This window comes from Schistocerca serialis, unplaced genomic scaffold, assembly GCF_023864345.2.
Source record: "Schistocerca serialis cubense isolate TAMUIC-IGC-003099 unplaced genomic scaffold, iqSchSeri2.2 HiC_scaffold_13, whole genome shotgun sequence".
Lineage (NCBI taxonomy): Eukaryota > Metazoa > Arthropoda > Insecta > Orthoptera > Acrididae > Schistocerca > Schistocerca serialis.
Window position 1 is genome coordinate 192,753 of NW_026047513.1, and position 23,447 is coordinate 216,199.

General features: G+C 49.7%; 20 non-coding genes across 20 annotated transcripts; all 20 read left to right on the plus strand.

Moving 5' to 3' along the window:
- Positions 1–1,186: 1,186 nt before the first annotated feature.
- Positions 1,187–1,305, plus strand: LOC126439285 (5S ribosomal RNA). Its single transcript, XR_007581071.1, has one exon. It is a non-coding gene; the product is annotated as a 5S ribosomal RNA (ribosomal RNA).
- A 1,026-nt stretch (positions 1,306–2,331) lies between these two features.
- On the plus strand, positions 2,332–2,450 carry LOC126439286 (5S ribosomal RNA). The gene has a single exon (XR_007581072.1). It is a non-coding gene; the product is annotated as a 5S ribosomal RNA (ribosomal RNA).
- Positions 2,451–3,477: 1,027 nt separating this feature from the next.
- LOC126439331 (5S ribosomal RNA) lies at positions 3,478–3,596 on the plus strand. Its single transcript, XR_007581113.1, has one exon. It is a non-coding gene; the product is annotated as a 5S ribosomal RNA (ribosomal RNA).
- Positions 3,597–4,622: 1,026 nt separating this feature from the next.
- Positions 4,623–4,741, plus strand: LOC126439288 (5S ribosomal RNA). The gene has a single exon (XR_007581074.1). It is a non-coding gene; the product is annotated as a 5S ribosomal RNA (ribosomal RNA).
- A 1,027-nt stretch (positions 4,742–5,768) lies between these two features.
- On the plus strand, positions 5,769–5,887 carry LOC126439290 (5S ribosomal RNA). Its single transcript, XR_007581075.1, has one exon. It is a non-coding gene; the product is annotated as a 5S ribosomal RNA (ribosomal RNA).
- A 1,026-nt stretch (positions 5,888–6,913) lies between these two features.
- LOC126439291 (5S ribosomal RNA) lies at positions 6,914–7,032 on the plus strand. The gene has a single exon (XR_007581076.1). It is a non-coding gene; the product is annotated as a 5S ribosomal RNA (ribosomal RNA).
- Positions 7,033–8,058: 1,026 nt separating this feature from the next.
- LOC126439292 (5S ribosomal RNA) lies at positions 8,059–8,177 on the plus strand. Its single transcript, XR_007581077.1, has one exon. It is a non-coding gene; the product is annotated as a 5S ribosomal RNA (ribosomal RNA).
- Positions 8,178–9,204: 1,027 nt separating this feature from the next.
- Positions 9,205–9,323, plus strand: LOC126439332 (5S ribosomal RNA). Its single transcript, XR_007581114.1, has one exon. It is a non-coding gene; the product is annotated as a 5S ribosomal RNA (ribosomal RNA).
- Positions 9,324–10,349: 1,026 nt separating this feature from the next.
- On the plus strand, positions 10,350–10,468 carry LOC126439293 (5S ribosomal RNA). Its single transcript, XR_007581078.1, has one exon. It is a non-coding gene; the product is annotated as a 5S ribosomal RNA (ribosomal RNA).
- A 1,027-nt stretch (positions 10,469–11,495) lies between these two features.
- Positions 11,496–11,614, plus strand: LOC126439294 (5S ribosomal RNA). The gene has a single exon (XR_007581079.1). It is a non-coding gene; the product is annotated as a 5S ribosomal RNA (ribosomal RNA).
- Positions 11,615–12,640: 1,026 nt separating this feature from the next.
- On the plus strand, positions 12,641–12,759 carry LOC126439295 (5S ribosomal RNA). Its single transcript, XR_007581080.1, has one exon. It is a non-coding gene; the product is annotated as a 5S ribosomal RNA (ribosomal RNA).
- Positions 12,760–13,785: 1,026 nt separating this feature from the next.
- Positions 13,786–13,904, plus strand: LOC126439296 (5S ribosomal RNA). Its single transcript, XR_007581081.1, has one exon. It is a non-coding gene; the product is annotated as a 5S ribosomal RNA (ribosomal RNA).
- A 1,027-nt stretch (positions 13,905–14,931) lies between these two features.
- LOC126439297 (5S ribosomal RNA) lies at positions 14,932–15,050 on the plus strand. The gene has a single exon (XR_007581082.1). It is a non-coding gene; the product is annotated as a 5S ribosomal RNA (ribosomal RNA).
- Positions 15,051–16,076: 1,026 nt separating this feature from the next.
- LOC126439298 (5S ribosomal RNA) lies at positions 16,077–16,195 on the plus strand. Its single transcript, XR_007581083.1, has one exon. It is a non-coding gene; the product is annotated as a 5S ribosomal RNA (ribosomal RNA).
- Positions 16,196–17,221: 1,026 nt separating this feature from the next.
- LOC126439301 (5S ribosomal RNA) lies at positions 17,222–17,340 on the plus strand. Its single transcript, XR_007581085.1, has one exon. It is a non-coding gene; the product is annotated as a 5S ribosomal RNA (ribosomal RNA).
- A 1,026-nt stretch (positions 17,341–18,366) lies between these two features.
- LOC126439302 (5S ribosomal RNA) lies at positions 18,367–18,485 on the plus strand. The gene has a single exon (XR_007581086.1). It is a non-coding gene; the product is annotated as a 5S ribosomal RNA (ribosomal RNA).
- A 1,027-nt stretch (positions 18,486–19,512) lies between these two features.
- Positions 19,513–19,631, plus strand: LOC126439303 (5S ribosomal RNA). Its single transcript, XR_007581087.1, has one exon. It is a non-coding gene; the product is annotated as a 5S ribosomal RNA (ribosomal RNA).
- Positions 19,632–20,657: 1,026 nt separating this feature from the next.
- Positions 20,658–20,776, plus strand: LOC126439309 (5S ribosomal RNA). Its single transcript, XR_007581093.1, has one exon. It is a non-coding gene; the product is annotated as a 5S ribosomal RNA (ribosomal RNA).
- A 1,027-nt stretch (positions 20,777–21,803) lies between these two features.
- On the plus strand, positions 21,804–21,922 carry LOC126439304 (5S ribosomal RNA). The gene has a single exon (XR_007581088.1). It is a non-coding gene; the product is annotated as a 5S ribosomal RNA (ribosomal RNA).
- A 1,028-nt stretch (positions 21,923–22,950) lies between these two features.
- On the plus strand, positions 22,951–23,070 carry LOC126439308 (5S ribosomal RNA). The gene has a single exon (XR_007581092.1). It is a non-coding gene; the product is annotated as a 5S ribosomal RNA (ribosomal RNA).
- Positions 23,071–23,447: the final 377 nt, after the last annotated feature.

Sequence of the window (23,447 nt, forward strand, 5' to 3'; positions counted from 1 at the left end):
GTTTGAGGGAGAATGTGCTAACCAAGTCCGCCAGGAAAAAAAAAAAAAAAAAAAAAAAAAAAAAAAAAAAAGTTCTCGTCCGATCACCGAAGTTAAGCAACATCGGGCGTGGTTAGTACTTGGATGGGTGACCACCTGGGAACATCACGTGCTGTTGGCTCCCTTTCATTTACTTTTTTTTTTTATACCGCCCTCTTTCCATACCACCGTTCTGTTGTGACAAAGATTCTTGCTTAAGCATTTTAATCTATTGTAATGACCATAAGGTGCGAAATTGCAGTAAATATCTCAGTTTGAGGGAGAATGTGCTAACCAAGTTCGCCAGGAAGTCTTTGAAAACGACAAAACAGTACGAATCGGCAGATGTGTTCTGAAATACGTCAGCGCCTGTTGTTGTGTAGCGGTGTACAATTCCTACTTCGATATGTAATTATAAATTTATTCCTTAGTCGACTCGTCTCGTCTCGTCATCTCCTGCAGACGTTTCTTGTGCTTGCGCTGTTATATGGGCCACGACCCGAGCGGCAGCGAGCGGCAGTCGAGCAAAGTCGGGACAAGTCGGGACGGGGACAGGGACAGGGATAGGAAAGGTGCGAATGCACTGCAAATTACGCAAACACCTCGTCTGAGGCGAGGCGAGGCGAGGCGAGGCGAGGAAGCTCACATTGCCAGCAGTGGCGCCCTCCAACAAGACTCTGCCACACCCCGCACAGGCCTTACGCCGGTCGGCCGCGCGCCAGCCCTCCTGCGCTGGACACCAGGGACAAGATGCGTCTTCCGCGAGTGTCGAAGGCTGCACGCGCCAAGCGGATGACAGGAGGTGCAACGAGAAGCTGCGCGTCTCACACACACGGCGGCGCGCGCTAATTCGGCTGTCGCTCTGCTGGCACGTCGGATTGCGGAAGGAAGTGCTTACAATTACAATTCTGTTCGTGTTTTATGTTGTAAAGTTGTTAGCTTGTAACGATGTAATGTTAATAAATAAATTTATAAATCTCCAAAAAAAAAAATACACGACGCGCGTACTTCCGGCTCATAAGTTTTGGGTCTCAGGATTGCGTTCGCGCTAGCGTGACGAATTGTCAGTAAAAAAAAATGCGGCTGCTTTCGACCGAAAAGTATGATTTTGTGTGTGTTGGGATAAGAACCGAATGCGAATTCTGCCATGCGCCTACATTACATGGGCGCCAACGGCCATACCATGTTGAATACACCGGTTCTCGTCCGATCACCGAAGTTAAGCAACATCGGGCGTGGTTAGTACTTGGATGGGTGACCACCTGGGAACATTACGTGCTGTTGGCTCCCTTTCATTTACTTTTTTTTTTTATACCGCCCTCTTTCCATACCACCGTTCTGTTGTGACAAAGATTCTTGCTTAAGCATTTTAATCTATTGTAATGACCATAAGGTGCGAAATTGCAGTAAATATCTCAGTTTGAGGGAGAATGTGCTAACCAAGTTCGCCAGGAAGTCTTTGAAAACGACAAAACAGTACGAATCGGCAGATGTGTTCTGAAATACGTCAGCGCCTGTTGTTGTGTAGCGGTGTACAATTCCTACTTCGATATGTAATTATAAATTTATTCCTTAGTCGACTCGTCTCGTCTCGTCATCTCCTGCAGACGTTTCTTGTGCTTGCGCTGTTATATGGGCCACGACCCGAGCGGCAGCGAGCGGCAGTCGAGCAAAGTCGGGACAAGTCGGGACGGGGACAGGGACAGGGATAGGAAAGGTGCGAATGCACTGCAAATTACGCAAACACCTCGTCTGAGGCGAGGCGAGGCGAGGCGAGGCGAGGAAGCTCACATTGCCAGCAGTGGCGCCCTCCAACAAGACTCTGCCACACCCCGCACAGGCCTTACGCCGGTCGGCCGCGCGCCAGCCCTCCTGCGCTGGACACCAGGGACAAGATGCGTCTTCCGCGAGTGTCGAAGGCTGCACGCGCCAAGCGGATGACAGGAGGTGCAACGAGAAGCTGCGCGTCTCACACACACGGCGGCGCGCGCTAATTCGGCTGTCGCTCTGCTGGCACGTCGGATTGCGGAAGGAAGTGCTTACAATTACAATTCTGTTCGTGTTTTATGTTGTAAAGTTGTTAGCTTGTAACGATGTAATGTTAATAAATAAATTTATAAATCTCCAAAAAAAAAAATACACGACGCGCGTACTTCCGGCTCATAAGTTTTGGGTCTCAGGATTGCGTTCGCGCTAGCGTGACGAATTGTCAGTAAAAAAAAATGCGGCTGCTTTCGACCGAAAAGTATGATTTTGTGTGTGTTGGGATAAGAACCGAATGCGAATTCTGCCATGCGCCTACATTACATGGGCGCCAACGGCCATACCATGTTGAATACACCGGTTCTCGTCCGATCACCGAAGTTAAGCAACATCGGGCGTGGTTAGTACTTGGATGGGTGACCACCTGGGAACATTACGTGCTGTTGGCTCCCTTTCATTTACTTTTTTTTTTTATACCGCCCTCTTTCCATACCACCGTTCTGTTGTGACAAAGATTCTTGCTTAAGCATTTTAATCTATTGTAATGACCATAAGGTGCGAAATTGCAGTAAATATCTCAGTTTGAGGGAGAATGTGCTAACCAAGTTCGCCAGGAAGTCTTTGAAAACGACAAAACAGTACGAATCGGCAGATGTGTTCTGAAATACGTCAGCGCCTGTTGTTGTGTAGCGGTGTACAATTCCTACTTCGATATGTAATTATAAATTTATTCCTTAGTCGACTCGTCTCGTCTCGTCATCTCCTGCAGACGTTTCTTGTGCTTGCGCTGTTATATGGGCCACGACCCGAGCGGCAGCGAGCGGCAGTCGAGCAAAGTCGGGACAAGTCGGGACGGGGACAGGGACAGGGATAGGAAAGGTGCGAATGCACTGCAAATTACGCAAACACCTCGTCTGAGGCGAGGCGAGGCGAGGCGAGGCGAGGAAGCTCACATTGCCAGCAGTGGCGCCCTCCAACAAGACTCTGCCACACCCCGCACAGGCCTTACGCCGGTCGGCCGCGCGCCAGCCCTCCTGCGCTGGACACCAGGGACAAGATGCGTCTTCCGCGAGTGTCGAAGGCTGCACGCGCCAAGCGGATGACAGGAGGTGCAACGAGAAGCTGCGCGTCTCACACACACGGCGGCGCGCGCTAATTCGGCTGTCGCTCTGCTGGCACGTCGGATTGCGGAAGGAAGTGCTTACAATTACAATTCTGTTCGTGTTTTATGTTGTAAAGTTGTTAGCTTGTAACGATGTAATGTTAATAAATAAATTTATAAATCTCCAAAAAAAAAAAATACACGACGCGCGTACTTCCGGCTCATAAGTTTTGGATCTCAGGATTGCGTTCGCGCTAGCGTGACGAATTGTCAGTAAAAAAAAATGCGGCTGCTTTCGACCGAAAAGTATGATTTTGTGTGTGTTGGGATAAGAACCGAATGCGAATTCTGCCATGCGCCTACATTACATGGGCGCCAACGGCCATACCATGTTGAATACACCGGTTCTCGTCCGATCACCGAAGTTAAGCAACATCGGGCGTGGTTAGTACTTGGATGGGTGACCACCTGGGAACATCACGTGCTGTTGGCTCCCTTTCATTTACTTTTTTTTTTTATACCGCCCTCTTTCCATACCACCGTTCTGTTGTGACAAAGATTCTTGCTTAAGCATTTTAATCTATTGTAATGACCATAAGGTGCGAAATTGCAGTAAATATCTCAGTTTGAGGGAGAATGTGCTAACCAAGTTCGCCAGGAAGTCTTTGAAAACGACAAAACAGTACGAATCGGCAGATGTGTTCTGAAATACGTCAGCGCCTGTTGTTGTGTAGCGGTGTACAATTCCTACTTCGATATGTAATTATAAATTTATTCCTTAGTCGACTCGTCTCGTCTCGTCATCTCCTGCAGACGTTTCTTGTGCTTGCGCTGTTATATGGGCCACGACCCGAGCGGCAGCGAGCGGCAGTCGAGCAAAGTCGGGACAAGTCGGGACGGGGACAGGGACAGGGATAGGAAAGGTGCGAATGCACTGCAAATTACGCAAACACCTCGTCTGAGGCGAGGCGAGGCGAGGCGAGGCGAGGAAGCTCACATTGCCAGCAGTGGCGCCCTCCAACAAGACTCTGCCACACCCCGCACAGGCCTTACGCCGGTCGGCCGCGCGCCAGCCCTCCTGCGCTGGACACCAGGGACAAGATGCGTCTTCCGCGAGTGTCGAAGGCTGCACGCGCCAAGCGGATGACAGGAGGTGCAACGAGAAGCTGCGCGTCTCACACACACGGCGGCGCGCGCTAATTCGGCTGTCGCTCTGCTGGCACGTCGGATTGCGGAAGGAAGTGCTTACAATTACAATTCTGTTCGTGTTTTATGTTGTAAAGTTGTTAGCTTGTAACGATGTAATGTTAATAAATAAATTTATAAATCTCCAAAAAAAAAAATACACGACGCGCGTACTTCCGGCTCATAAGTTTTGGGTCTCAGGATTGCGTTCGCGCTAGCGTGACGAATTGTCAGTAAAAAAAAATGCGGCTGCTTTCGACCGAAAAGTATGATTTTGTGTGTGTTGGGATAAGAACCGAATGCGAATTCTGCCATGCGCCTACATTACATGGGCGCCAACGGCCATACCATGTTGAATACACCGGTTCTCGTCCGATCACCGAAGTTAAGCAACATCGGGCGTGGTTAGTACTTGGATGGGTGACCACCTGGGAACATTACGTGCTGTTGGCTCCCTTTCATTTACTTTTTTTTTTTTATACCGCCCTCTTTCCATACCACCGTTCTGTTGTGACAAAGATTCTTGCTTAAGCATTTTAATCTATTGTAATGACCATAAGGTGCGAAATTGCAGTAAATATCTCAGTTTGAGGGAGAATGTGCTAACCAAGTTCGCCAGGAAGTCTTTGAAAACGACAAAACAGTACGAATCGGCAGATGTGTTCTGAAATACGTCAGCGCCTGTTGTTGTGTAGCGGCGTACAATTCCTACTTCGATATGTAATTATAAATTTATTCCTTAGTCGACTCGTCTCGTCTCGTCATCTCCTGCAGACGTTTCTTGTGCTTGCGCTGTTATATGGGCCACGACCCGAGCGGCAGCGAGCGGCAGTCGAGCAAAGTCGGGACAAGTCGGGACGGGGACAGGGACAGGGATAGGAAAGGTGCGAATGCACTGCAAATTACGCAAACACCTCGTCTGAGGCGAGGCGAGGCGAGGCGAGGCGAGGAAGCTCACATTGCCAGCAGTGGCGCCCTCCAACAAGACTCTGCCACACCCCGCACAGGCCTTACGCCGGTCGGCCGCGCGCCAGCCCTCCTGCGCTGGACACCAGGGACAAGATGCGTCTTCCGCGAGTGTCGAAGGCTGCACGCGCCAAGCGGATGACAGGAGGTGCAACGAGAAGCTGCGCGTCTCACACACACGGCGGCGCGCGCTAATTCGGCTGTCGCTCTGCTGGCACGTCGGATTGCGGAAGGAAGTGCTTACAATTACAATTCTGTTCGTGTTTTATGTTGTAAAGTTGTTAGCTTGTAACGATGTAATGTTAATAAATAAATTTATAAATCTCCAAAAAAAAAAATACACGACGCGCGTACTTCCGGCTCATAAGTTTTGGGTCTCAGGATTGCGTTCGCGCTAGCGTGACGAATTGTCAGTAAAAAAAAATGCGGCTGCTTTCGACCGAAAAGTATGATTTTGTGTGTGTTGGGATAAGAACCGAATGCGAATTCTGCCATGCGCCTACATTACATGGGCGCCAACGGCCATACCATGTTGAATACACCGGTTCTCGTCCGATCACCGAAGTTAAGCAACATCGGGCGTGGTTAGTACTTGGATGGGTGACCACCTGGGAACATTACGTGCTGTTGGCTCCCTTTCATTTACTTTTTTTTTTTATACCGCCCTCTTTCCATACCACCGTTCTGTTGTGACAAAGATTCTTGCTTAAGCATTTTAATCTATTGTAATGACCATAAGGTGCGAAATTGCAGTAAATATCTCAGTTTGAGGGAGAATGTGCTAACCAAGTTCGCCAGGAAGTCTTTGAAAACGACAAAACAGTACGAATCGGCAGATGTGTTCTGAAATACGTCAGCGCCTGTTGTTGTGTAGCGGTGTACAATTCCTACTTCGATATGTAATTATAAATTTATTCCTTAGTCGACTCGTCTCGTCTCGTCATCTCCTGCAGACGTTTCTTGTGCTTGCGCTGTTATATGGGCCACGACCCGAGCGGCAGCGAGCGGCAGTCGAGCAAAGTCGGGACAAGTCGGGACGGGGACAGGGACAGGGATAGGAAAGGTGCGAATGCACTGCAAATTACGCAAACACCTCGTCTGAGGCGAGGCGAGGCGAGGCGAGGCGAGGAAGCTCACATTGCCAGCAGTGGCGCCCTCCAACAAGACTCTGCCACACCCCGCACAGGCCTTACGCCGGTCGGCCGCGCGCCAGCCCTCCTGCGCTGGACACCAGGGACAAGATGCGTCTTCCGCGAGTGTCGAAGGCTGCACGCGCCAAGCGGATGACAGGAGGTGCAACGAGAAGCTGCGCGTCTCACACACACGGCGGCGCGCGCTAATTCGGCTGTCGCTCTGCTGGCACGTCGGATTGCGGAAGGAAGTGCTTACAATTACAATTCTGTTCGTGTTTTATGTTGTAAAGTTGTTAGCTTGTAACGATGTAATGTTAATAAATAAATTTATAAATCTCCAAAAAAAAAAATACACGACGCGCGTACTTCCGGCTCATAAGTTTTGGGTCTCAGGATTGCGTTCGCGCTAGCGTGACGAATTGTCAGTAAAAAAAAATGCGGCTGCTTTCGACCGAAAAGTATGATTTTGTGTGTGTTGGGATAAGAACCGAATGCGAATTCTGCCATGCGCCTACATTACATGGGCGCCAACGGCCATACCATGTTGAATACACCGGTTCTCGTCCGATCACCGAAGTTAAGCAACATCGGGCGTGGTTAGTACTTGGATGGGTGACCACCTGGGAACATTACGTGCTGTTGGCTCCCTTTCATTTACTTTTTTTTTTTATACCGCCCTCTTTCCATACCACCGTTCTGTTGTGACAAAGATTCTTGCTTAAGCATTTTAATCTATTGTAATGACCATAAGGTGCGAAATTGCAGTAAATATCTCAGTTTGAGGGAGAATGTGCTAACCAAGTTCGCCAGGAAGTCTTTGAAAACGACAAAACAGTACGAATCGGCAGATGTGTTCTGAAATACGTCAGCGCCTGTTGTTGTGTAGCGGTGTACAATTCCTACTTCGATATGTAATTATAAATTTATTCCTTAGTCGACTCGTCTCGTCTCGTCATCTCCTGCAGACGTTTCTTGTGCTTGCGCTGTTATATGGGCCACGACCCGAGCGGCAGCGAGCGGCAGTCGAGCAAAGTCGGGACAAGTCGGGACGGGGACAGGGACAGGGATAGGAAAGGTGCGAATGCACTGCAAATTACGCAAACACCTCGTCTGAGGCGAGGCGAGGCGAGGCGAGGCGAGGAAGCTCACATTGCCAGCAGTGGCGCCCTCCAACAAGACTCTGCCACACCCCGCACAGGCCTTACGCCGGTCGGCCGCGCGCCAGCCCTCCTGCGCTGGACACCAGGGACAAGATGCGTCTTCCGCGAGTGTCGAAGGCTGCACGCGCCAAGCGGATGACAGGAGGTGCAACGAGAAGCTGCGCGTCTCACACACACGGCGGCGCGCGCTAATTCGGCTGTCGCTCTGCTGGCACGTCGGATTGCGGAAGGAAGTGCTTACAATTACAATTCTGTTCGTGTTTTATGTTGTAAAGTTGTTAGCTTGTAACGATGTAATGTTAATAAATAAATTTATAAATCTCCAAAAAAAAAAATACACGACGCGCGTACTTCCGGCTCATAAGTTTTGGGTCTCAGGATTGCGTTCGCGCTAGCGTGACGAATTGTCAGTAAAAAAAAATGCGGCTGCTTTCGACCGAAAAGTATGATTTTGTGTGTGTTGGGATAAGAACCGAATGCGAATTCTGCCATGCGCCTACATTACATGGGCGCCAACGGCCATACCATGTTGAATACACCGGTTCTCGTCCGATCACCGAAGTTAAGCAACATCGGGCGTGGTTAGTACTTGGATGGGTGACCACCTGGGAACATTACGTGCTGTTGGCTCCCTTTCATTTACTTTTTTTTTTTATACCGCCCTCTTTCCATACCACCGTTCTGTTGTGACAAAGATTCTTGCTTAAGCATTTTAATCTATTGTAATGACCATAAGGTGCGAAATTGCAGTAAATATCTCAGTTTGAGGGAGAATGTGCTAACCAAGTTCGCCAGGAAGTCTTTGAAAACGACAAAACAGTACGAATCGGCAGATGTGTTCTGAAATACGTCAGCGCCTGTTGTTGTGTAGCGGTGTACAATTCCTACTTCGATATGTAATTATAAATTTATTCCTTAGTCGACTCGTCTCGTCTCGTCATCTCCTGCAGACGTTTCTTGTGCTTGCGCTGTTATATGGGCCACGACCCGAGCGGCAGCGAGCGGCAGTCGAGCAAAGTCGGGACAAGTCGGGACGGGGACAGGGACAGGGATAGGAAAGGTGCGAATGCACTGCAAATTACGCAAACACCTCGTCTGAGGCGAGGCGAGGCGAGGCGAGGCGAGGAAGCTCACATTGCCAGCAGTGGCGCCCTCCAACAAGACTCTGCCACACCCCGCACAGGCCTTACGCCGGTCGGCCGCGCGCCAGCCCTCCTGCGCTGGACACCAGGGACAAGATGCGTCTTCCGCGAGTGTCGAAGGCTGCACGCGCCAAGCGGATGACAGGAGGTGCAACGAGAAGCTGCGCGTCTCACACACACGGCGGCGCGCGCTAATTCGGCTGTCGCTCTGCTGGCACGTCGGATTGCGGAAGGAAGTGCTTACAATTACAATTCTGTTCGTGTTTTATGTTGTAAAGTTGTTAGCTTGTAACGATGTAATGTTAATAAATAAATTTATAAATCTCCAAAAAAAAAAAATACACGACGCGCGTACTTCCGGCTCATAAGTTTTGGATCTCAGGATTGCGTTCGCGCTAGCGTGACGAATTGTCAGTAAAAAAAAATGCGGCTGCTTTCGACCGAAAAGTATGATTTTGTGTGTGTTGGGATAAGAACCGAATGCGAATTCTGCCATGCGCCTACATTACATGGGCGCCAACGGCCATACCATGTTGAATACACCGGTTCTCGTCCGATCACCGAAGTTAAGCAACATCGGGCGTGGTTAGTACTTGGATGGGTGACCACCTGGGAACATCACGTGCTGTTGGCTCCCTTTCATTTACTTTTTTTTTTTATACCGCCCTCTTTCCATACCACCGTTCTGTTGTGACAAAGATTCTTGCTTAAGCATTTTAATCTATTGTAATGACCATAAGGTGCGAAATTGCAGTAAATATCTCAGTTTGAGGGAGAATGTGCTAACCAAGTTCGCCAGGAAGTCTTTGAAAACGACAAAACAGTACGAATCGGCAGATGTGTTCTGAAATACGTCAGCGCCTGTTGTTGTGTAGCGGTGTACAATTCCTACTTCGATATGTAATTATAAATTTATTCCTTAGTCGACTCGTCTCGTCTCGTCATCTCCTGCAGACGTTTCTTGTGCTTGCGCTGTTATATGGGCCACGACCCGAGCGGCAGCGAGCGGCAGTCGAGCAAAGTCGGGACAAGTCGGGACGGGGACAGGGACAGGGATAGGAAAGGTGCGAATGCACTGCAAATTACGCAAACACCTCGTCTGAGGCGAGGCGAGGCGAGGCGAGGCGAGGAAGCTCACATTGCCAGCAGTGGCGCCCTCCAACAAGACTCTGCCACACCCCGCACAGGCCTTACGCCGGTCGGCCGCGCGCCAGCCCTCCTGCGCTGGACACCAGGGACAAGATGCGTCTTCCGCGAGTGTCGAAGGCTGCACGCGCCAAGCGGATGACAGGAGGTGCAACGAGAAGCTGCGCGTCTCACACACACGGCGGCGCGCGCTAATTCGGCTGTCGCTCTGCTGGCACGTCGGATTGCGGAAGGAAGTGCTTACAATTACAATTCTGTTCGTGTTTTATGTTGTAAAGTTGTTAGCTTGTAACGATGTAATGTTAATAAATAAATTTATAAATCTCCAAAAAAAAAAATACACGACGCGCGTACTTCCGGCTCATAAGTTTTGGGTCTCAGGATTGCGTTCGCGCTAGCGTGACGAATTGTCAGTAAAAAAAAATGCGGCTGCTTTCGACCGAAAAGTATGATTTTGTGTGTGTTGGGATAAGAACCGAATGCGAATTCTGCCATGCGCCTACATTACATGGGCGCCAACGGCCATACCATGTTGAATACACCGGTTCTCGTCCGATCACCGAAGTTAAGCAACATCGGGCGTGGTTAGTACTTGGATGGGTGACCACCTGGGAACATTACGTGCTGTTGGCTCCCTTTCATTTACTTTTTTTTTTTTATACCGCCCTCTTTCCATACCACCGTTCTGTTGTGACAAAGATTCTTGCTTAAGCATTTTAATCTATTGTAATGACCATAAGGTGCGAAATTGCAGTAAATATCTCAGTTTGAGGGAGAATGTGCTAACCAAGTTCGCCAGGAAGTCTTTGAAAACGACAAAACAGTACGAATCGGCAGATGTGTTCTGAAATACGTCAGCGCCTGTTGTTGTGTAGCGGCGTACAATTCCTACTTCGATATGTAATTATAAATTTATTCCTTAGTCGACTCGTCTCGTCTCGTCATCTCCTGCAGACGTTTCTTGTGCTTGCGCTGTTATATGGGCCACGACCCGAGCGGCAGCGAGCGGCAGTCGAGCAAAGTCGGGACAAGTCGGGACGGGGACAGGGACAGGGATAGGAAAGGTGCGAATGCACTGCAAATTACGCAAACACCTCGTCTGAGGCGAGGCGAGGCGAGGCGAGGCGAGGAAGCTCACATTGCCAGCAGTGGCGCCCTCCAACAAGACTCTGCCACACCCCGCACAGGCCTTACGCCGGTCGGCCGCGCGCCAGCCCTCCTGCGCTGGACACCAGGGACAAGATGCGTCTTCCGCGAGTGTCGAAGGCTGCACGCGCCAAGCGGATGACAGGAGGTGCAACGAGAAGCTGCGCGTCTCACACACACGGCGGCGCGCGCTAATTCGGCTGTCGCTCTGCTGGCACGTCGGATTGCGGAAGGAAGTGCTTACAATTACAATTCTGTTCGTGTTTTATGTTGTAAAGTTGTTAGCTTGTAACGATGTAATGTTAATAAATAAATTTATAAATCTCCAAAAAAAAAAATACACGACGCGCGTACTTCCGGCTCATAAGTTTTGGGTCTCAGGATTGCGTTCGCGCTAGCGTGACGAATTGTCAGTAAAAAAAAATGCGGCTGCTTTCGACCGAAAAGTATGATTTTGTGTGTGTTGGGATAAGAACCGAATGCGAATTCTGCCATGCGCCTACATTACATGGGCGCCAACGGCCATACCATGTTGAATACACCGGTTCTCGTCCGATCACCGAAGTTAAGCAACATCGGGCGTGGTTAGTACTTGGATGGGTGACCACCTGGGAACATTACGTGCTGTTGGCTCCCTTTCATTTACTTTTTTTTTTTATACCGCCCTCTTTCCATACCACCGTTCTGTTGTGACAAAGATTCTTGCTTAAGCATTTTAATCTATTGTAATGACCATAAGGTGCGAAATTGCAGTAAATATCTCAGTTTGAGGGAGAATGTGCTAACCAAGTTCGCCAGGAAGTCTTTGAAAACGACAAAACAGTACGAATCGGCAGATGTGTTCTGAAATACGTCAGCGCCTGTTGTTGTGTAGCGGTGTACAATTCCTACTTCGATATGTAATTATAAATTTATTCCTTAGTCGACTCGTCTCGTCTCGTCATCTCCTGCAGACGTTTCTTGTGCTTGCGCTGTTATATGGGCCACGACCCGAGCGGCAGCGAGCGGCAGTCGAGCAAAGTCGGGACAAGTCGGGACGGGGACAGGGACAGGGATAGGAAAGGTGCGAATGCACTGCAAATTACGCAAACACCTCGTCTGAGGCGAGGCGAGGCGAGGCGAGGCGAGGAAGCTCACATTGCCAGCAGTGGCGCCCTCCAACAAGACTCTGCCACACCCCGCACAGGCCTTACGCCGGTCGGCCGCGCGCCAGCCCTCCTGCGCTGGACACCAGGGACAAGATGCGTCTTCCGCGAGTGTCGAAGGCTGCACGCGCCAAGCGGATGACAGGAGGTGCAACGAGAAGCTGCGCGTCTCACACACACGGCGGCGCGCGCTAATTCGGCTGTCGCTCTGCTGGCACGTCGGATTGCGGAAGGAAGTGCTTACAATTACAATTCTGTTCGTGTTTTATGTTGTAAAGTTGTTAGCTTGTAACGATGTAATGTTAATAAATAAATTTATAAATCTCCAAAAAAAAAAATACACGACGCGCGTACTTCCGGCTCATAAGTTTTGGGTCTCAGGATTGCGTTCGCGCTAGCGTGACGAATTGTCAGTAAAAAAAAATGCGGCTGCTTTCGACCGAAAAGTATGATTTTGTGTGTGTTGGGATAAGAACCGAATGCGAATTCTGCCATGCGCCTACATTACATGGGCGCCAACGGCCATACCATGTTGAATACACCGGTTCTCGTCCGATCACCGAAGTTAAGCAACATCGGGCGTGGTTAGTACTTGGATGGGTGACCACCTGGGAACATTACGTGCTGTTGGCTCCCTTTCATTTACTTTTTTTTTTTATACCGCCCTCTTTCCATACCACCGTTCTGTTGTGACAAAGATTCTTGCTTAAGCATTTTAATCTATTGTAATGACCATAAGGTGCGAAATTGCAGTAAATATCTCAGTTTGAGGGAGAATGTGCTAACCAAGTTCGCCAGGAAGTCTTTGAAAACGACAAAACAGTACGAATCGGCAGATGTGTTCTGAAATACGTCAGCGCCTGTTGTTGTGTAGCGGTGTACAATTCCTACTTCGATATGTAATTATAAATTTATTCCTTAGTCGACTCGTCTCGTCTCGTCATCTCCTGCAGACGTTTCTTGTGCTTGCGCTGTTATATGGGCCACGACCCGAGCGGCAGCGAGCGGCAGTCGAGCAAAGTCGGGACAAGTCGGGACGGGGACAGGGACAGGGATAGGAAAGGTGCGAATGCACTGCAAATTACGCAAACACCTCGTCTGAGGCGAGGCGAGGCGAGGCGAGGCGAGGAAGCTCACATTGCCAGCAGTGGCGCCCTCCAACAAGACTCTGCCACACCCCGCACAGGCCTTACGCCGGTCGGCCGCGCGCCAGCCCTCCTGCGCTGGACACCAGGGACAAGATGCGTCTTCCGCGAGTGTCGAAGGCTGCACGCGCCAAGCGGATGACAGGAGGTGCAACGAGAAGCTGCGCGTCTCACACACACGGCGGCGCGCGCTAATTCGGCTGTCGCTCTGCTGGCACGTCGGATTGCGGAAGGAAGTGCTTACAATTACAATTCTGTTCGTGTTTTATGTTGTAAAGTTGTTAGCTTGTAACGATGTAATGTTAATAAATAAATTTATAAATCTCCAAAAAAAAAAATACACGACGCGCGTACTTCCGGCTCATAAGTTTTGGGTCTCAGGATTGCGTTCGCGCTAGCGTGACGAATTGTCAGTAAAAAAAAATGCGGCTGCTTTCGACCGAAAAGTATGATTTTGTGTGTGTTGGGATAAGAACCGAATGCGAATTCTGCCATGCGCCTACATTACATGGGCGCCAACGGCCATACCATGTTGAATACACCGGTTCTCGTCCGATCACCGAAGTTAAGCAACATCGGGCGTGGTTAGTACTTGGATGGGTGACCACCTGGGAACATTACGTGCTGTTGGCTCCCTTTCATTTACTTTTTTTTTTTTATACCGCCCTCTTTCCATACCACCGTTCTGTTGTGACAAAGATTCTTGCTTAAGCATTTTAATCTATTGTAATGACCATAAGGTGCGAAATTGCAGTAAATATCTCAGTTTGAGGGAGAATGTGCTAACCAAGTTCGCCAGGAAGTCTTTGAAAACGACAAAACAGTACGAATCGGCAGATGTGTTCTGAAATACGTCAGCGCCTGTTGTTGTGTAGCGGTGTACAATTCCTACTTCGATATGTAATTATAAATTTATTCCTTAGTCGACTCGTCTCGTCTCGTCATCTCCTGCAGACGTTTCTTGTGCTTGCGCTGTTATATGGGCCACGACCCGAGCGGCAGCGAGCGGCAGTCGAGCAAAGTCGGGACAAGTCGGGACGGGGACAGGGACAGGGATAGGAAAGGTGCGAATGCACTGCAAATTACGCAAACACCTCGTCTGAGGCGAGGCGAGGCGAGGCGAGGCGAGGAAGCTCACATTGCCAGCAGTGGCGCCCTCCAACAAGACTCTGCCACACCCCGCACAGGCCTTACGCCGGTCGGCCGCGCGCCAGCCCTCCTGCGCTGGACACCAGGGACAAGATGCGTCTTCCGCGAGTGTCGAAGGCTGCACGCGCCAAGCGGATGACAGGAGGTGCAACGAGAAGCTGCGCGTCTCACACACACGGCGGCGCGCGCTAATTCGGCTGTCGCTCTGCTGGCACGTCGGATTGCGGAAGGAAGTGCTTACAATTACAATTCTGTTCGTGTTTTATGTTGTAAAGTTGTTAGCTTGTAACGATGTAATGTTAATAAATAAATTTATAAATCTCCAAAAAAAAAAATACACGACGCGCGTACTTCCGGCTCATAAGTTTTGGGTCTCAGGATTGCGTTCGCGCTAGCGTGACGAATTGTCAGTAAAAAAAAATGCGGCTGCTTTCGACCGAAAAGTATGATTTTGTGTGTGTTGGGATAAGAACCGAATGCGAATTCTGCCATGCGCCTACATTACATGGGCGCCAACGGCCATACCATGTTGAATACACCGGTTCTCGTCCGATCACCGAAGTTAAGCAACATCGGGCGTGGTTAGTACTTGGATGGGTGACCACCTGGGAACATTACGTGCTGTTGGCTCCCTTTCATTTACTTTTTTTTTTTATACCGCCCTCTTTCCATACCACCGTTCTGTTGTGACAAAGATTCTTGCTTAAGCATTTTAATCTATTGTAATGACCATAAGGTGCGAAATTGCAGTAAATATCTCAGTTTGAGGGAGAATGTGCTAACCAAGTTCGCCAGGAAGTCTTTGAAAACGACAAAACAGTACGAATCGGCAGATGTGTTCTGAAATACGTCAGCGCCTGTTGTTGTGTAGCGGTGTACAATTCCTACTTCGATATGTAATTATAAATTTATTCCTTAGTCGACTCGTCTCGTCTCGTCATCTCCTGCAGACGTTTCTTGTGCTTGCGCTGTTATATGGGCCACGACCCGAGCGGCAGCGAGCGGCAGTCGAGCAAAGTCGGGACAAGTCGGGACGGGGACAGGGACAGGGATAGGAAAGGTGCGAATGCACTGCAAATTACGCAAACACCTCGTCTGAGGCGAGGCGAGGCGAGGCGAGGCGAGGAAGCTCACATTGCCAGCAGTGGCGCCCTCCAACAAGACTCTGCCACACCCCGCACAGGCCTTACGCCGGTCGGCCGCGCGCCAGCCCTCCTGCGCTGGACACCAGGGACAAGATGCGTCTTCCGCGAGTGTCGAAGGCTGCACGCGCCAAGCGGATGACAGGAGGTGCAACGAGAAGCTGCGCGTCTCACACACACGGCGGCGCGCGCTAATTCGGCTGTCGCTCTGCTGGCACGTCGGATTGCGGAAGGAAGTGCTTACAATTACAATTCTGTTCGTGTTTTATGTTGTAAAGTTGTTAGCTTGTAACGATGTAATGTTAATAAATAAATTTATAAATCTCCAAAAAAAAAAATACACGACGCGCGTACTTCCGGCTCATAAGTTTTGGGTCTCAGGATTGCGTTCGCGCTAGCGTGACGAATTGTCAGTAAAAAAAAATGCGGCTGCTTTCGACCGAAAAGTATGATTTTGTGTGTGTTGGGATAAGAACCGAATGCGAATTCTGCCATGCGCCTACATTACATGGGCGCCAACGGCCATACCATGTTGAATACACCGGTTCTCGTCCGATCACCGAAGTTAAGCAACATCGGGCGTGGTTAGTACTTGGATGGGTGACCACCTGGGAACATTACGTGCTGTTGGCTCCCTTTCATTTACTTTTTTTTTTTATACCGCCCTCTTTCCATACCACCGTTCTGTTGTGACAAAGATTCTTGCTTAAGCATTTTAATCTATTGTAATGACCATAAGGTGCGAAATTGCAGTAAATATCTCAGTTTGAGGGAGAATGTGCTAACCAAGTTCGCCAGGAAGTCTTTGAAAACGACAAAACAGTACGAATCGGCAGATGTGTTCTGAAATACGTCAGCGCCTGTTGTTGTGTAGCGGTGTACAATTCCTACTTCGATATGTAATTATAAATTTATTCCTTAGTCGACTCGTCTCGTCTCGTCATCTCCTGCAGACGTTTCTTGTGCTTGCGCTGTTATATGGGCCACGACCCGAGCGGCAGCGAGCGGCAGTCGAGCAAAGTCGGGACAAGTCGGGACGGGGACAGGGACAGGGATAGGAAAGGTGCGAATGCACTGCAAATTACGCAAACACCTCGTCTGAGGCGAGGCGAGGCGAGGCGAGGCGAGGAAGCTCACATTGCCAGCAGTGGCGCCCTCCAACAAGACTCTGCCACACCCCGCACAGGCCTTACGCCGGTCGGCCGCGCGCCAGCCCTCCTGCGCTGGACACCAGGGACAAGATGCGTCTTCCGCGAGTGTCGAAGGCTGCACGCGCCAAGCGGATGACAGGAGGTGCAACGAGAAGCTGCGCGTCTCACACACACGGCGGCGCGCGCTAATTCGGCTGTCGCTCTGCTGGCACGTCGGATTGCGGAAGGAAGTGCTTACAATTACAATTCTGTTCGTGTTTTATGTTGTAAAGTTGTTAGCTTGTAACGATGTAATGTTAATAAATAAATTTATAAATCTCCAAAAAAAAAAATACACGACGCGCGTACTTCCGGCTCATAAGTTTTGGGTCTCAGGATTGCGTTCGCGCTAGCGTGACGAATTGTCAGTAAAAAAAAATGCGGCTGCTTTCGACCGAAAAGTATGATTTTGTGTGTGTTGGGATAAGAACCGAATGCGAATTCTGCCATGCGCCTACATTACATGGGCGCCAACGGCCATACCATGTTGAATACACCGGTTCTCGTCCGATCACCGAAGTTAAGCAACATCGGGCGTGGTTAGTACTTGGATGGGTGACCACCTGGGAACATTACGTGCTGTTGGCTCCCTTTCATTTACTTTTTTTTTTTATACCGCCCTCTTTCCATACCACCGTTCTGTTGTGACAAAGATTCTTGCTTAAGCATTTTAATCTATTGTAATGACCATAAGGTGCGAAATTGCAGTAAATATCTCAGTTTGAGGGAGAATGTGCTAACCAAGTTCGCCAGGAAGTCTTTGAAAACGACAAAACAGTACGAATCGGCAGATGTGTTCTGAAATACGTCAGCGCCTGTTGTTGTGTAGCGGTGTACAATTCCTACTTCGATATGTAATTATAAATTTATTCCTTAGTCGACTCGTCTCGTCTCGTCATCTCCTGCAGACGTTTCTTGTGCTTGCGCTGTTATATGGGCCACGACCCGAGCGGCAGCGAGCGGCAGTCGAGCAAAGTCGGGACAAGTCGGGACGGGGACAGGGACAGGGATAGGAAAGGTGCGAATGCACTGCAAATTACGCAAACACCTCGTCTGAGGCGAGGCGAGGCGAGGCGAGGCGAGGAAGCTCACATTGCCAGCAGTGGCGCCCTCCAACAAGACTCTGCCACACCCCGCACAGGCCTTACGCCGGTCGGCCGCGCGCCAGCCCTCCTGCGCTGGACACCAGGGACAAGATGCGTCTTCCGCGAGTGTCGAAGGCTGCACGCGCCAAGCGGATGACAGGAGGTGCAACGAGAAGCTGCGCGTCTCACACACACGGCGGCGCGCGCTAATTCGGCTGTCGCTCTGCTGGCACGTCGGATTGCGGAAGGAAGTGCTTACAATTACAATTCTGTTCGTGTTTTATGTTGTAAAGTTGTTAGCTTGTAACGATGTAATGTTAATAAATAAATTTATAAATCTCCAAAAAAAAAAATACACGACGCGCGTACTTCCGGCTCATAAGTTTTGGATCTCAGGATTGCGTTCGCGCTAGCGTGACGAATTGTCAGTAAAAAAAAATGCGGCTGCTTTCGACCGAAAAGTATGATTTTGTGTGTGTTGGGATAAGAACCGAATGCGAATTCTGCCATGCGCCTACATTACATGGGCGCCAACGGCCATACCATGTTGAATACACCGGTTCTCGTCCGATCACCGAAGTTAAGCAACATCGGGCGTGGTTAGTACTTGGATGGGTGACCACCTGGGAACATTACGTGCTGTTGGCTCCCTTTCATTTACTTTTTTTTTTTTATACCGCCCTCTTTCCATACCACCGTTCTGTTGTGACAAAGATTCTTGCTTAAGCATTTTAATCTATTGTAATGACCATAAGGTGCGAAATTGCAGTAAATATCTCAGTTTGAGGGAGAATGTGCTAACCAAGTTCGCCAGGAAGTCTTTGAAAACGACAAAACAGTACGAATCGGCAGATGTGTTCTGAAATACGTCAGCGCCTGTTGTTGTGTAGCGGTGTACAATTCCTACTTCGATATGTAATTATAAATTTATTCCTTAGTCGACTCGTCTCGTCTCGTCATCTCCTGCAGACGTTTCTTGTGCTTGCGCTGTTATATGGGCCACGACCCGAGCGGCAGCGAGCGGCAGTCGAGCAAAGTCGGGACAAGTCGGGACGGGGACAGGGACAGGGATAGGAAAGGTGCGAATGCACTGCAAATTACGCAAACACCTCGTCTGAGGCGAGGCGAGGCGAGGCGAGGCGAGGAAGCTCACATTGCCAGCAGTGGCGCCCTCCAACAAGACTCTGCCACACCCCGCACAGGCCTTACGCCGGTCGGCCGCGCGCCAGCCCTCCTGCGCTGGACACCAGGGACAAGATGCGTCTTCCGCGAGTGTCGAAGGCTGCACGCGCCAAGCGGATGACAGGAGGTGCAACGAGAAGCTGCGCGTCTCACACACACGGCGGCGCGCGCTAATTCGGCTGTCGCTCTGCTGGCACGTCGGATTGCGGAAGGAAGTGCTTACAATTACAATTCTGTTCGTGTTTTATGTTGTAAAGTTGTTAGCTTGTAACGATGTAATGTTAATAAATAAATTTATAAATCTCCAAAAAAAAAAATACACGACGCGCGTACTTCCGGCTCATAAGTTTTGGGTCTCAGGATTGCGTTCGCGCTAGCGTGACGAATTGTCAGTAAAAAAAAATGCGGCTGCTTTCGACCGAAAAGTATGATTTTGTGTGTGTTGGGATAAGAACCGAATGCGAATTCTGCCATGCGCCTACATTACATGGGCGCCAACGGCCATACCATGTTGAATACACCGGTTCTCGTCCGATCACCGAAGTTAAGCAACATCGGGCGTGGTTAGTACTTGGATGGGTGACCACCTGGGAACATTACGTGCTGTTGGCTCCCTTTCATTTACTTTTTTTTTTTATACCGCCCTCTTTCCATACCACCGTTCTGTTGTGACAAAGATTCTTGCTTAAGCATTTTAATCTATTGTAATGACCATAAGGTGCGAAATTGCAGTAAATATCTCAGTTTGAGGGAGAATGTGCTAACCAAGTTCGCCAGGAAGTCTTTGAAAACGACAAAACAGTACGAATCGGCAGATGTGTTCTGAAATACGTCAGCGCCTGTTGTTGTGTAGCGGTGTACAATTCCTACTTCGATATGTAATTATAAATTTATTCCTTAGTCGACTCGTCTCGTCTCGTCATCTCCTGCAGACGTTTCTTGTGCTTGCGCTGTTATATGGGCCACGACCCGAGCGGCAGCGAGCGGCAGTCGAGCAAAGTCGGGACAAGTCGGGACGGGGACAGGGACAGGGATAGGAAAGGTGCGAATGCACTGCAAATTACGCAAACACCTCGTCTGAGGCGAGGCGAGGCGAGGCGAGGCGAGGAAGCTCACATTGCCAGCAGTGGCGCCCTCCAACAAGACTCTGCCACACCCCGCACAGGCCTTACGCCGGTCGGCCGCGCGCCAGCCCTCCTGCGCTGGACACCAGGGACAAGATGCGTCTTCCGCGAGTGTCGAAGGCTGCACGCGCCAAGCGGATGACAGGAGGTGCAACGAGAAGCTGCGCGTCTCACACACACGGCGGCGCGCGCTAATTCGGCTGTCGCTCTGCTGGCACGTCGGATTGCGGAAGGAAGTGCTTACAATTACAATTCTGTTCGTGTTTTATGTTGTAAAGTTGTTAGCTTGTAACGATGTAATGTTAATAAATAAATTTATAAATCTCCAAAAAAAAAAATACACGACGCGCGTACTTCCGGCTCATAAGTTTTGGGTCTCAGGATTGCGTTCGCGCTAGCGTGACGAATTGTCAGTAAAAAAAAATGCGGCTGCTTTCGACCGAAAAGTATGATTTTGTGTGTGTTGGGATAAGAACCGAATGCGAATTCTGCCATGCGCCTACATTACATGGGCGCCAACGGCCATACCATGTTGAATACACCGGTTCTCGTCCGATCACCGAAGTTAAGCAACATCGGGCGTGGTTAGTACTTGGATGGGTGACCACCTGGGAACATTACGTGCTGTGGCTCCCTTTCATTTACTTTTTTTTTTTATACCGCCCTCTTTCCATACCACCGTTCTGTTGTGACAAAGATTCTTGCTTAAGCATTTTAATCTATTGTAATGACCATAAGGTGCGAAATTGCAGTAAATATCTCAGTTTGAGGGAGAATGTGCTAACCAAGTTCGCCAGGAAGTCTTTGAAAACGACAAAACAGTACGAATCGGCAGATGTGTTCTGAAATACGTCAGCGCCTGTTGTTGTGTAGCGGTGTACAATTCCTACTTCGATATGTAATTATAAATTTATTCCTTAGTCGACTCGTCTCGTCTCGTCATCTCCTGCAGACGTTTCTTGTGCTTGCGCTGTTATATGGGCCACGACCCCGAGCGGCAGCGAGCGGCAGTCGAGCAAAGTCGGGACAAGTCGGGACGGGGACAGGGACAGGGATAGGAAAGGTGCGAATGCACTGCAAATTACGCAAACACCTCGTCTGAGGCGAGGCGAGGCGAGGCGAGGCGAGGAAGCTCACATTGCCAGCAGTGGCGCCCTCCAACAAGACTCTGCCACACCCCGCACAGGCCTTACGCCGGTCGGCCGCGCGCCAGCCCTCCTGCGCTGGACACCAGGGACAAGATGCGTCTTCCGCGAGTGTCGAAGGCTGCACGCGCCAAGCGGATGACAGGAGGTGCAACGAGAAGCTGCGCGTCTCACACACACGGCGGCGCGCGCTAATTCGGCTGTCGCTCTGCTGGCACGTCGGATTGCGGAAGGAAGTGCTTACAATTACAATTCTGTTCGTGTTTTATGTTGTAAAGTTGTTAGCTTGTAACGATGTAATGTTAATAAATAAATTTATAAATCTCCAAAAAAAAAAATACACGACGCGCGTACTTCCGGCTCATAAGTTTTGGATCTCAGGATTGCGTTCGCGCTAGCGTGACGAATTGTCAGTAAAAAAAAATGCGGCTGCTTTCGACCGAAAAGTATGATTTTGTGTGTGTTGGGATAAGAACCCGAATGCGAATTCTGCCATGCGCCTACATTACATGGGCGCCAACGGCCATACCATGTTGAATACACCGGTTCTCGTCCGATCACCGAAGTTAAGCAACATCGGGCGTGGTTAGTACTTGGATGGGTGACCACCTGGGAACATTACGTGCTGTTGGCTCCCTTTCATTTACTTTTTTTTTTTTATACCGCCCTCTTTCCATACCACCGTTCTGTTGTGACAAAGATTCTTGCTTAAGCATTTTAATCTATTGTAATGACCATAAGGTGCGAAATTGCAGTAAATATCTCAGTTTGAGGGAGAATGTGCTAACCAAGTTCGCCAGGAAGTCTTTGAAAACGACAAAACAGTACGAATCGGCAGATGTGTTCTGAAATACGTCAGCGCCTGTTGTTGTGTAGCGGTGTACAATTCCTACTTCGATATGTAATTATAAATTTATTCCTTAGTCGACTCGTCTCGTCTCGTCATCTCCTGCAGACGTTTCTTGTGCTTGCCGCTGTTATATGGGCCACGACCCGAGCGGCAGCGAGCGGCAGTCGAGCAAAGTCGGGACAAGTCGGGACGGGGACAGGGACAGGGATAGGAAAGGTGCGAATGCACTGCAAATTACGCAAACACCTCGTCTGAGGCGAGGCGAGGCGAGGCGAGGCGAGGAAGCTCACATTGCCAGCAGTGGCGCCCTCCAACAAGACTCTGCACACCCCGCACAGGCCTTACGCCGGTCGGCCGCGCGCCAGCCCTCCTGCGCTGGACACCAGGGACAAGATGCGTCTTCCGCGAGTGTCGAAGGCTGCACGCGCCAAGCGGATGACAGGAGGTGCAACGAGAAGCTGCGCGTCTCACACACACGGCGGCGCGCGCTAATTCGGCTGTCGCTCTGCTGGCACGTCGGATTGCGGAAGGAAGTGCTTACAATTACAATTCTGTTCGTGTTTTATGTTGTAAAGTTGTTAGCTTGTAACGATGTAATGTTAATAAATAAATTTATAAATCTCCAAAAAAAAAAATACACGACGCGCGTACTTCCGGCTCATAAGTTTTGGATCTCAGGATTGCGTTCGCGCTAGCGTGACGAATTGTCAGTAAAAAAAAATGCGGCTGCTTTCGACCGAAAAGTATGATTTTGTGTGTGTTGGGATAAGAACCGAATGCGAATTCTGCCATGCGCCTACATTACATGGGGCGCCAACGGCCATACCATGTTGAATACACCGGTTCTCGTCCGATCACCGAAGTTAAGCAACATCGGGCGTGGTTAGTACTTGGATGGGGTGACCACCTGGGAACATTACGTGCTGTTGGCTCCCTTTCATTTACTTTTTTTTTTTATACCGCCCTCTTTCCATACCACCGTTCTGTTGTGACAAAGATTCTTGCTTAAGCATTTAATCTATTGTAATGACCATAAGGTGCGAAATTGCAGTAAATATCTCAGTTTGAGGGAGAATGTGCTAACCAAGTTCGCCAGGAAGTCTTTGAAAACGACAAAACAGTACGAATCGGCAGATGTGTTCTGAAATACGTCAGCGCCTGTTGTTGTGTAGCGGTGTACAATTCCTACTTCGATATGTAATTATAAATTTATTCCTTAGTCGACTCGTCTCGTCTCGTCATCTCCTGCAGACGTTTCTTGTGCTTGCGCTGTTATATGGGCCACGACCCGAGCGGCAGCGAGCGGCAG